Consider the following 13,532-nt stretch of genomic DNA (forward strand, 5'->3'; position numbering starts at 1 on the left):
TGGAGGACAAGGCCGCAACGGCGGCGGAGGAAGAGGAGCTCACCCGGTGGGCAGCGGCCTCTGGGGAGGTCAGCAGCGCCGACACTGGATCTCCGCTCGTCGAAGACGCGGCCGACGAGTCGTCGGGGGAGGAGGAGGACGTGGCGGCGGGCTCGACGCCAACCAGGGGAAGAGGGCGAGTCCCGCGGCGGGCTGGCTCCGGTGAGCCAGTCCGGCCCGGCAGGGCTGGGCGGCCTCAATTGACCCTGGAGGGGTCTGGGCGCCACACGAGGGCCACGGCAGCCAAGAGGCTGACGAAGGCCACTGAGAAGAAGAAGACAACAGCCCCTTCCTCGTCCGGGCGCGCACAAACCCCGCCGCCTCCTCCGGCAGGCGTCGACTCGGATGATGATGTGGAGCTCCCTTTTGATCTCGGGCCTCTCAGCCCGGAGAGGAAAAGGAAACTGGTGGAAGAGGAGGAGACGGATGACGAGTAAGTTCTCCGTTCCTTATTGTCATTTCCATTTCCTCGAATTGGGTCGCTTGTCTTGATCCATTTTTGCTTCCGTAGGGATACAGAGACGTTGGCCCTGAGGGTGAAGAGGGCGAGGACCTCGGCGAGCAGCCAGCCCCCGGCTGGGGCTTCAACGACACCACTGGTGGTGCTGAGCAGCCCGGACAGCAGTGCTGGGTAACGTAGCATAAATTCAAAATTTTCCTACGTGTCACCAAGATCTATCTATGGAGAGACTAGCAACGAGGGGAAGGAGAGTGCATCTACATACCCTTGTAGATCTCTAAGCGGAAGCATTCAAGTGAACGGGGTTGATGGAGTCGTACTCGTCGTGATTCAAATCACCGATGACCAAGTGCCGAACGGACGGCACCTCCGCGTTCAACACACGTACAGCCCGGTGACGTCTCCCAAGCCTTGATCCAGCAAGGAGAGAGGGAGAGGTTGAGGAAGACTCCATCCAGCAGCAGCACAACGGCGTGGTGGTGATGGAGGAGCGTGGCAATCCTGCAGGGCTTCGCCAAGCACCACAGAAGAGGAGGGAGAGAGAGATGCAGGGCTGCACCAACAAGAGATCGAATCACGTGTATTATGGGCAGCCCTATGCCTCATATATATAGGGAAGGGGAGGGGCTGCGCCTCCTCTAGGGTTCCCACCCCTAGGGGGGGGCAGCCCTAGATGGGGAGCAAGGGGGCGGCCAAGAGGGGATGGGAGAGGGAGGCGCACCAATATGGGCCCTAAGGCCCATATCCCATTAGGGTTTGCCCCTTCTCCATCTCTTAGGCGCATGGGCCTTAGTGGGGCTGGTGCCCTTGGCCCATGTAGGCCAAGGAACACTCCCTACAGCCCATGTGGCCCCCCGGGGCTGGTGGCCCCACTTGGTGGACCCCCGGGACCCTCCCGGTGGTCCCGGTACGTTACCGATAAACCCCGAAACTCTTCCGTTGACCAAAATAGGACTTCCCATATATAAATCTTTACCTCCGGACCATTCCGGAACTCCTCGTGACGTCCGGGATCTCATCCGAGACTCCGAACAACATTCGGTAACCACATACAAACTTCCTTTATAACCCTAGCGTCATCGAACCTTAAGTGTGTAGACCCTATGGGTTCGGGAGACATGCAGACATGACCGAGACGTTCTCCAGTCAATAACTAACAGCGGGATCTGGATACCCATGTTGGCTCCCACATGTTCCACGATGATCTCATCGGATGAACCACGATGTCAAGGACTTAATCAATCCCGTACTCAATTCCCTTTGTCTATCGGTACGATACTTGCCCGAGATTCGATCGTCGGTATCCCGATACCGTGTTCAATCTTGTTACCGGCAAGTCTCTTTACTCGTTCCGTAACACATAATCCCGTGATCAACTCCTTGATCACATTGTGCACATTATGATGATGTCCTACCGAGTGGGCCCAGAGATACCTCTCCGTTTACACGGAGTGACAAATCCCAGTCTCGATTCGCGCCAACCCAACAGACACTTTCGGAGATACCCGTAGTGTACCTTTATAGCCACCTAGTTACGTTGTGACGTTTGGCACACCCAAAGCACTCCTACGGTATCCGGGAGTTGCACAATCTCATGGTCTAAGGAAATGATACTTGACATTAGAAAAGCTTTAGCATACGAACTACACGATCTTGTGCTATGCTTAGGATTGGGTCTTGTCCATCACATCATTCTCCTAATGATGTGATCCCGTTATCAACGACATCCAATGTCCATGGTTAGGAAACCATAACCATCTATTGATCAACGAGCTAGTCAACTAGAGGCTCACTAGGGACATGGTGTTGTCTATGTATCCACACATGTATCTGAGTTTCCTATCAATACAATTATAGCATGGATAATAAACGATTATCATGAACAAGGAAATATAATAATAATAATCAATTTATTATTGCCTCTAGGGCATATTTCCAACAGTTTCCCACTTGCACTAGAATCAATAATCTAGTTCACATCGCCATGTGATTAACACTCACAGGTCACATCGCCATGTGACCAACATCCAAAGAGTTTACTAGAGTCAATAATCTAGTTCACATCACTATGTGATTAACACTCAATAAGTTCTGGGTTTGATCATGTTGCTTGTGAGAGAGGTTTTAGTCAACGGGTCTGAACCTTTCAGATCCGTGTGTGCTTTACAAATCTCTATGTCATCTCCTAGATGTAGCTACCACGTTCTATTTGGAGCTATTCCAAATAACTGTTCTACTTGGAGCTATTCTAAATTGTTGCTCCATTATACGTATCCGGTATCTCTACTCAGAGCTATCCGGATAGGTGTTAAGCTTGCATCGACGTAATCCTTTACGACGAACTCTTTTACCACCTCCATAATCGAGAAAATTCCTTAGTCCACTAGTTACTAAGGATAACTTTGACCGCTGTCCTGTGATCCATTCTTGGATCACTCTTGTGCCCCTTGACTGACTCATGGCAAGGCACACTTCAGGTGCGGCACACAGCATAGCATACTGTAGAGCCTATGTCTTAAGCATAGGGGACGACCTTCGTCCTTTCTCTCTATTCTGCCGTGGTCGAGCTTTAAGTCTTAACTTCATACCTTACAACTCAGGCAAGAACTCCTTCTTTGACTGATCCATCTTGAACAACTTCAAGATCATGTCAAGGTATGTGCTCATTTGAAAGTACCATTAAGCGTTTTGATCCATCCTTATAGATCTTGATGCTCAATGCTCAAGTAGCTTAATCCAGGTTTTCCATTGAAAAACACTTTCCAAATAACCCTATATGCTTTCCAGAAATTCTACGTCATTTCTGATCAACAATATGTCAACATATACTTATCAGAAATTCTATAGTGCTCCCACTCACTTCTTTGGAAATACAAGTTTCTCATAAACTTTGTATAAACCCAAAATCTTTGATCATCATCAAAGCATACATTCCAACTCCGAGATGCTTACTCCAGTCCTTAGAAGGATTGCTGGAGCTTTGCATACTTATTAACATATTTCAGGATTGACAAAACCTTCCGGTTGTATCACATATAACCTTTCCTCAAAAGAAAATCATCGAGGAAACAATGTTTTGACATCCTATCTGCAAGATTTCATAAATAATGCAGTAATCGCTAATATAATTCCAACAGACTCTTAGCATCGCTACGAGTGAGAAAGTCTCATCGTAGTCAACTCCTTGAACTTGTCGGAAAACATCTTAACGACAAGTCGAGCTTTCTTAATGGTGACATTTACCATCATTGTCCGTCTTCCTTTTAAAATCCATCTGTACTCAACAGCCTTACGACCATCAAGTAGTTCTTCCAAAGTCTACACTTTGTTTTCATACATGGATCCTATCTCGGATTTTATGGCCTCGAGCCATTTATCGGAATCCGGGCCCACCATCGCTTCTCCATAGCTCGTAGGTTCATTGTTGTCTAGCAACATGACTTCCAAGACAGGATTACGTACCACTCTGAAGTAGTACGCATCCTTGTCATCCCACGAGGTTTGGTAGTGACTTGATCTGAAGTTTCATGATCACTATCATAAGCTTCCACTTCAATTGGTGTAGGTGCCACAGGAACAACTTCCTGTGCCCTGCCACACACTAGTTGAAGAGACGGTTCAATAACCTCATCAAGTCTCCACCATCCTCCCACTCAATTCTTTCAAGAGAAACTTTTCCTCGAGAAAGGACCCGATTCTAGAAACAATCCCTTATTGCTTTCGAATCTGAGACAGGAGGTATACCCAACTGTTTTGGGTGTCCTATGAAGATGCATTTATCCGCTTTGGGTTCGAGCTTATCAGCCTGAAACTTTTTCACATAAGCGTCGCGGCCCCAAACTTTTAAGAAATGACAGCTTAGGTTTCTCTAAACCATAGTTCATACGGTGTCATCTCATCGGAATTACGTGGTGCCCTATTTAAAGTGAATGTGGTTGTCTCTAATGCCTAACCCATAAACTATCGTGGTAATTCGATAAGAGACATCATGGTATGCATTATATCCAATAGGGTGCAGTTATGATGTTCGGACATACCATCACACTATGGTGTTCCAGGCTGTATTAGTTGTGAAACGATTTCCACAATGTCTTAATTTTGTGCCAAACTCGTAATTCAGATATTCATCTCTATGATCATATCATAGATCTTTTATCCTCTTGTCACGACGATCTTTCAACTTCACACTGAAATTACTTGAACCTTTCAATAATTCAGACTCGTGATTCATCAAATAAACGTACTCAACATCTACTCAAATCATCTGTGAAGAACATAACGATATCCACTACATGCCTCAGCACTCATTGGACTGCACACATCAAAATGTATTACTTCCAACAAGTTGCTTTCTAGTTCCATTTTACTGAAACCGAGGCTTTCAGTCATCTTGCCCATGTGGTATGATTTGCATGCCTCAAGTGATTCAAAATCAAGTGAGTCCAAACGGTCCATTTGCATGGAGTTTCTTCATGCATACACACCAATAGAAATGGTTCGCATGTCTCAAACTTTTCAAAAATGAGTGAGTCCAAAGATCCATCAACATGGAGCTTCTTCATGCGTTTTATACCGATATGACTTAAGTGGCAGTGCCACAAGTAGGTGGTACTATCATTACTATCTTTTGGCATGAACATGTGTATCACTACGATCGAGATTCAATAAACCATTCATTTTAGGTGCAAGACCATTGAAGGTATTATTCAAATAAACAGAGTAACCATTATTCTCCTTAAATGAATAACCGTATTGCGATAGACATAATCCAATCATCTCTATGCTCAACGCAAACACCAATCTCGATGGTAGAGGGAGCGTACGATATTTGATCATATCAACATTGGAAACACTTCCAACACATATCGTTAGCTCACCTTTAGCTAGTCTCCGTTTATTCCATAGCTTTTATTTCGAGTTACTAACACTTAGCAACCGAACCGGTATCTAATACCCTGGTGCTACTAGGAGTACTAGTAAAGTACACATCAACACAATGTATATCCAATATACTTCTATCGACAGCCTTCTCATCTACCAAGTATCTAGGGTAATACTGCTCTAGTGGCTGTTCCCCTTATTACAGAAGCACTTAGTCTCGGGTTTGGGTTCAACCTTGGGTTTCTTCACTAGAGCAGCAGCTGAATTGCCGTTTCATGAAGTATCCCTTCTTGCCCTTACCCTTCTTGAAACTAGTGGTTTCACCAACCATCAACAATTGATGCTCCTTCTTGATTTCTACTTTTGCGGTGTCAAACATCGCGAATATCTCAAGGATCATCATATATGTCCTCGATATATTATAGTTCATCACGAAGCTTTAGCAGCTTGGTGGTAATGACTTCGGAGAAACATCACTATCTTATCTGGAAGATCAACTCCCACTTGATTCAAGCGATTGTTGTACTCAGACAATCTGAGCACAAGTTCAACAATTGAGCTTTTCTCCCTTAGTTTGCAGGCTAAGAAAATCGTCGGAGGTCTTATACCTCTTGACGTGGGCACGAGCCTGAAATCCCAATTTCAGCCCTCGAAACATCTCATATGTTTCGCGATGTTTCAAAAACGTTTTCGGTGCCTTAATTCTAAACCATTTAACTGAACTATCACGCAGTTATCAAAATGTGTATGTCAGATGTTCGCAACATCCACAGACGACGTTCGAGGTTCAGCACACTGAGCGGTGCATTAAGGACATAAGCCTTCTATGAAGCAATGAGGACAATCCTCAGTTTACGGACCTAGTCCGCGTAATTGCTACTTTCAACTAATTTTTTTTCTCTAGGAACATATCTAAACAGTAGAACTATAGCGTGAGCTACGACATAATTTGCAAAATCCTTTTGACTATGTTCAGGATAATTAAGTTCATCTTATGAACTCCCACTTAGATAGACATCCCTCTAGTCATCTAAGTGATTACATGATCCGAGTCAACTAGGCCGTGTCCGATCATCACGTGAGACGGACTAGCCAACGTCGGTGAACATCTTCATGTTGATCGTATCTTCTATACGACTCATGCTCGACCTTTCGGTCTTCTTTGTTCCGAGGCCATGTCTGTACATGCTAGGCTCGTCAAGTTAACCCTAAGTGTTTTGCTGTGTTCCGAGGCCATGTCTGTACATGCTAGGCTCGTCAACACCCATTGTATGTGAACGTAAGGATCCATCACACCCGATCATCACGGCGTGCTTAGAAACGACGAACTGTAGCAACGGTGCACAGTTAGGGGAGAACACTTCTTGAAATTTTAATGAGGGATCATCTTATTTACTACCGTCGTTCTAAGCAAATAAGATGTATAAACATGATAAACATCACATGCAATCAAATAGTGACATGATATGGCCATCATCACTTTGCTCCTTTTGATCTCCATCTTCGGGGCTCCATGATCATCATCGTCACCGGCATGACACCATGATCTCCATCATCATGATCTCCATCATCGTGTCTTCTTGAAGTTGTCACGTCATCTATTACTTCTACTACTACAGCTAACGGTTAGCAATAAAGTAAAGTAATTACATGACGTTTATGTTGACTCGCAGGTCATAAATAAATTAAGACAACTCCTATGGCTCCTGCCGGTTGTCATACTCATCGACATGCAAGTCGTGATTCCTATTACAAGAACATGATCAATCTCATACATCACATATATCATTCATCACATCCTTTGGCCATATCACATCACATAGCATACCCTGCAAAAACAAGTTAGACGTCCTCTAATTGTTGTTTGCATGTTTTACGTGGCTGCTATGGGTTTCTAGCAAGAACGGTTCTTACCTACGCAAAGACCACAACGTGATATGCCAATTGCTATTTACCCTTCATAAGGACCCTTTTCATCGAATCCGATCCGACTAAAGTAGGAGAGACAGGCACCCGCTAGCCACCTTATGCAACTAGTGCATGTTTGTCGGTGGAACCGGTCTCACGTAAGAGTACGTGTAAGGTTGGTCCGGGCCGCTTCATCCCACGATGCCGCCGAATCAAGATAAGACTAGTAACGGCAAGCATATTGAACAAAATCAACGCCCACAACTACTTTGTGTTCTACTCGTGCATAGAATCTACGCAATAGACCTAGCTCATGATGCCACTGCTGGGTAATGTAGCATAAATTCAAAATTTTCCTACGTGTCACCAAGATCTATCTATGGAGAGACTAGCAACGAGGGGAAGGAGAGTGCATCTACATACCCTTGTAGATCGCTAAGCGGAAGCGTTCAAGTGAACGGGGTTGATGGAGTCGTACTCGTCGTGATTCAAATCACCGATGACCAAGTGCCGAACGGACGGCACCTCCGCGTTCAACACACGTACAGCCCGGTGACGTCTCCCAAGCCTTGATCCAGCAAGGAGAGAGGGAGAGGTTGAGGAAGACTCCATCCAGCAGCAGCACAACAGCGTGGTGGTGATGGAGGAGCGTGGCAATCCTGCAGGGCTTCGCCAAGCACCACAGAAGAGGAGGGAGAGAGGGAAGGCTGCACCATCAGGCAGAGATCAAATCACGTGTGTTTTGGGCAGCCCCCTAGGCCTCATATATATAGGGGAAGGGGTGGAGGCTGCGCCCCCTCTAGGGTTCCCACCCCTAGGGGGGGCGGCAGCCCTAGATGGGGAGCAAGGGGGGCGGCCAAGAGGGGATGGGAGAGGGAGGCGCACCAATATGGGCCCTAAGGCCCATATCCCATTAGGGTTTGCCCCTTCTCCATCTCTTAGGCGCATGGGCCTTAGTGGGGCTGGTGCCCTTGGCCCATGTAGGACAAGGAACACTCCCTACAGCCCATGTGGCCCCCCGGGGCTGGTGGCCCCACTTGGTGGACCCCCGGGACCCTCCCGGTGGTCCCGGTACGTTACCGATAAACCCCGAAACTCTTCCGGTGACCAAAACAGGACTTCCCATATATAAATCTTTACCTCCGGACCATTCCGGAACTCCTCGTGACGTCCGGGATCTCATCTGGGACTCCGAACAACATTCGATAACCACATACAAACTTCCTTTATAACCCTAGCGTCATCGAACCTTAAGTGTGTAGACCCTACGGGTTCGGGAGACATGCAGACATGACCGAGACGTTCTCCAGTCAATAACTAACAGCGGGATCTGGATACCCATGTTGGCTCCCACATGTTCCACGATGATCTCATCGGATGAACTACGATGTCAAGGACTTAATCAATCCCGTACTCAATTCCCTTTGTCTATCGGTACGATACTTGCCCGAGATTCGATCGTCGGTATCCCGATACCGTGTTCAATCTTGTTACCGGCAAGTCTCTTTACTCGTTCCGTAACACATCATCCCGTGATCAACTCCTTGATCACATTGTGCACATTATGATGATGTCCTACCGAGTGGGCCCAGAGATACCTCTCCGTTTACACGGAGTGACAAATCCCAGTCTCGATTCGCGCCAACCCAACAGACACTTTCGGAGATACCCGTAGTGTACCTTTATAGCCACCCAGTTACGTTGTGACGTTTGGCACACCCAAAGCACTCCTACGGTATCCGGGAGTTGCACAATCTCATGGTCTAAGGAAATGATACTTGACATTAGAAAAGCTTTAGCATACGAACTACACGATCTTGTGCTATGCTTAGGATTGGGTCTTGTCCATCACATCATTCTCCTAATGATGTGATCTCGTTATCAACGACATCCAATGTCCATGGTTAGGAAACCATAACCATCTATTGATCAACAAGCTAGTCAACTAGAGGCTCACTAGGGACATGGTGTTGTCTATGTATCCACACATGTATCTGAGTTTCCTATCAATACAATTATACCATGGATAATAAACGATTATCATGAACAAGGAAATATAATAATAATAAATTTATTATTGCCTCTAGGGCATATTTCCAACAAGCAGCCCCCGGCGCAGCACCCAACGTAAGTTCGTCACCCTCTTCTTACTCGACATGTGGTAGGCGCTCGATGCTATGATACTGACCTTGCCAGGTTTGCAGGAGGGGAGCGGCAGCAGGAGGAGCCACAGAGGGCTACTCCTAACACACCACCCCCATCGACTACGCCGCCGTGGGGGGCGTCCCCGGCAACGGCATCAGGCACGGAGCCCGCACCCATGGAGGAAGAGGGGAACTTGGGCGCTGGTGGCTCTGCCACGGCGCCAAATGCTGGCGGAGAGGGGACTTCTGCTTCACAGCCTGGCACTGGTGAGTCGCCTGTCCTTCGTCTCTGTTTTTCCCTTATTCTTTTCTTGGCTTCATTGCTCCCGTTGCTGTCCAGGCCCTCCTTCGACAGGTATGGAGGACGCTGCCGAGGTCGCCGCTGATGAGCCCACCAAGGATGTTGCCGAGGACACCGCGGCGGGGGCCGCCAAGGCGACCGGCGAGGCTTTTGCCGAGGGCGCCAGCGGTGGACCTGCCGGTGAGGCCGGCAAGGCTTCCGCCGAGGAAGAGGTGGTGGGTGACCAGCCTCCCTCCTCCTCAACCTCGGGCCCCGACAGATATCTAAAGGTGGGCAACGATCTCTTCGTCCACCTCCCAGGGGCGTCAAGCCGGGCGCCTGCCGAAGGGGAAGTTTTTGACGGCGAGGTGCTTGCCGCCACCGGGCTCAAGGTGGTTGATGAGTCGGGCGTTCGTGGCGACGGTTCTCCAGAAGAGCAGCTTTTCCGTGCCATGGGGGCCAATTTTCGGAAGCTCGAAGTGCTCTACCGTGCTCGCGTGGACAAGGTCAAGTCCAGGATGGCAACGGTGGACAACGCGGAGGTGGACTTCAAGGCGCGCGTTGCCGAGACGCAGACCTGGTTCCACCAGGCTCGCGAGGAGCAGAGGGCCTTTCAGGAGAAATTGGCTGAGCGCGATGTGGAGCTCACCATGAAAATGGCCGACATCAAGAAGGCCCAGGAAAAGGCGGCAAACTTGGCTGCCGCGGCCGAGGCCGCCCGGAACCAGCATCAAGCCACCTTGGATTCCCAGGAAGAGGACCTCACCGCGCGTGAGGCGAAGCTTGCCGCAGCGCTCCGTAGCAAGGATGAGGAGCTCGAGGCCCTTGTCGCGCGGCGGACTCGCGAGCTGGAGCAGAGGCACAAGGAGGCACTCGATGCCCAGGCTCTGGCCCATGCCGGCAAGGTAAGGGAGTTGGAGGTGGCGCAGGATGAGCTGAAGGAGCAGGCCCTCAAGCTGTCCAACGAGAAGAGCACGCTCAAGAGCGCCTTGGTGGAGGCACAAGGAGCGGTCATCAGCAGGGCTGGGGAGCTCTCTGAAGCGCAAAACTCCGTCAGAGACCTCAAGCTGAAGCTGGAGGATCTCGAGAAGATGTTGTCGGAGAGCAGGGCTCGGGAGGAGACCTTGACCAGGATCCTGGAGGAGGAGAAGCAGCTGCGGGCGAACGAGGCCGCCTCCCACCAGGATTATGTGACGGGCGAGAACAGATGGATCAGTCGTTTGGAGGAGGTCGCCGGCAGGGTCACCTCGCAGTTGGCCACCATGGGGATGCCACACGTGAGGTACGCCCCTAAGCGCGGCGGGACCGTCAACACCAAGTTGACCCTGTTCTTCGAGGGCATCCTCGGAGCCTTGGCTTATCTTCACTCCAACAGGACGGCCACGCTGGCCGAGGAGGCCCGGCGACTTTGCCGGAGGGTCATGACCAAGGTCCTCACCAAGACGGCGTACTGGAATCCCGATCTTGACTTCGCGGCCGCGATGAAGAGCTTGTCGGATGGTGCTGACCTCATGGTGCTCAAGGAGCACATCAAGCCCATCACCGACTGCATCGACGAAATCAAGAGGATGGAAGGCCAGCGCCGGGATTAGGCATCCCGTTCTTCTTCGCCGCTGCGGGTTCCCGACCAAGACAAATTTTATCTTTAGTTAGAACTACAGCTATGATGTGATGTAATATAACTTTGAAGTACTCTTAATTTTCATGCATGTTATTTCCCCGTTCAATTCCTCTTTGTATGCGCGCCCTACGCCGATTGGGAAGGCTTGCCGGCGCGGAAGCCCCTAGCGGCGTTTTGGGGATGGATCCACTGGGTACGCGTGCTGCCGGACGAGCCACCTTTCCGTTCTGAACGCGGCCGCTCGAATTGTCGAGCTTGACTCGAGTCAGAATCGGGGGCATTGCGATCACGGAAGGCTACTCTGCCATTCTCGACGCAGCCGCTTGAGCTGTTGAGCGGACTCGAAACAGGGCAAGGGCGTTGCCGATCGTGGTAGAGCCCCCTGGCGTGCAGGTTTCTCATACAAAGCAAATATCTCCGGGGGGAATAACCTCAAATAAGAAGGGTAGCACAAGTAAGGGTTCAGTGCAACTTAGCTTCTGTTTGTAGTCACTCGAGCGCTGATCTTCTGGCCTCCGTCCTTCTCTAAGAGCCACGAAGGCGAAGGAGTGCTGAGCTGATTGCTAGAGCCGATTCTCACAACTGCGCCCCCTACCTGGCGCGCCAAAGATGTTGGTGGGGACGACACCTATGGGATCACAAGAATCCCTACTACGGTTGCGGGGCGCGGGGTCGTGAGAAGAGCAGATCAAACAGATAGCACACGGTTCGTTTATCCAGGTTCGGGCCGCGAGGATGCGTAAAACCCTACTCCTGGTTTGGTGGATTGTATATCTGTGTTCTTGAGCTAGCTATGGGGCGTGAGGAGCTCCAAAAAGCCGAATCCTCCTCCTGGTCGCCTCGGGCCTCCTTTTATAGGAAAGGGGCTGCTACAATGGCACACAGGAGGTGGAAAGGGTACAGTGATGCGAGGTTATCCCTCGCATTACATGACAAGGCGCATTTAATGCGTCCTGCTTAGGTGTCCTTGCTTTATCGGGGACGGGGAGAGCCCTGTCTCGTCCGTCGCCGCTCCCTTTCGTGTCGACACGCGCCCTGGCCAGCGGCGCCCGCGGTGCCATGTAGGCAGGCAGGCAGCTGAGGTGGCGCAGTGGTGGGTCTCCACGAAGATCTGCATGCCGCCACGCAGGTGCCTGCCCAGCTGGTTGGGTCGGCAGCTGCACGCGAACGGCGGTGGAGGTTTGACTAGCGTGGGCCTGATGGTGGCCCTACGGGTGTTCTTGGCAAGGGCCTTGCCGGGGCCCCGGCAAGGGTCTTGCCGTGGCGCCTGCTTTCATCCCCAGCAAGGCTCTTGCCGGGGGCCTTGTGGTCCTCCTTGGCTGGGATCCCGCCAGGGATCATCACCTTATAAAGGGTGTATCTGATCTTGAATGTCCTCACAAAGATCTGCAAGCCACCACGGGGATGTCTCCCAAATCCTTGCCCCATGGGGGCAGTGGACTCAAGGGTGACTCACTCCGTAGGTGTGGGGCGAGCTGCCACGGCAAGGGTCTTGCCGGGTTTGCTAAAACCGCCTCCCGGCAAGGATCTTGCCGGGGGGGAATCCGTTTCGTCCCCTTTGCTCTTTGTGGTCTTGGTCTTGGCGTCGTTCTGCTTCTCCTGAGCTTTGGCCTTACCTTGGCTCGCCTCCCTTGCCTTGCTCAGTGTGGTGGTGCCCGTGGCTCAGACTGCCCGTGCACAGTTATAGGGGTACAAAAAGTGTACCCCTCTTTTTGTACACCAACACATTATGTGGTGTTGTTTTGTTATAATATCATCCTTTTGTGTTGTTCACAGACTGGAAAGTATGCACATTTATCTTCCAAGGAGACCAGTAACTAGTTTGTGTCACCTTGCAGAGGGGGTGCAATGAAGATAAGATTGAGGATTTCCAAGTACAAGATGTTAGAAAGGAGCCTTGCAAGAGAAGGAGGAGCAGCACTGAGCCTGTTAAACCAGTTAAGGTAAGTCACACTGTATTACAGTTACCAGGACATCCTATTTGTCTGACATTGTGCTTGCATAGGGTTCTTCACCTCTAACCCAGTCACTGGGCCATTGATTAAAACCCCCTCCACTCACTACTATATGATGTTCTAACTTTTTTGTAAATCAGATGTATGTAAACACATTTTAATGTGTTTGTTCACTCATTACAGATGTAGTCTACTTTTAACTATCTAAAACATCTTATAGCAGTGAATAGTGTGAAACTGCTTC

This window comes from Triticum urartu, chromosome 2 (genome assembly GCF_003073215.2).
Source record: "Triticum urartu cultivar G1812 chromosome 2, Tu2.1, whole genome shotgun sequence".
Classification (NCBI taxonomy): Eukaryota; Viridiplantae; Streptophyta; class Magnoliopsida; order Poales; family Poaceae; genus Triticum; species Triticum urartu.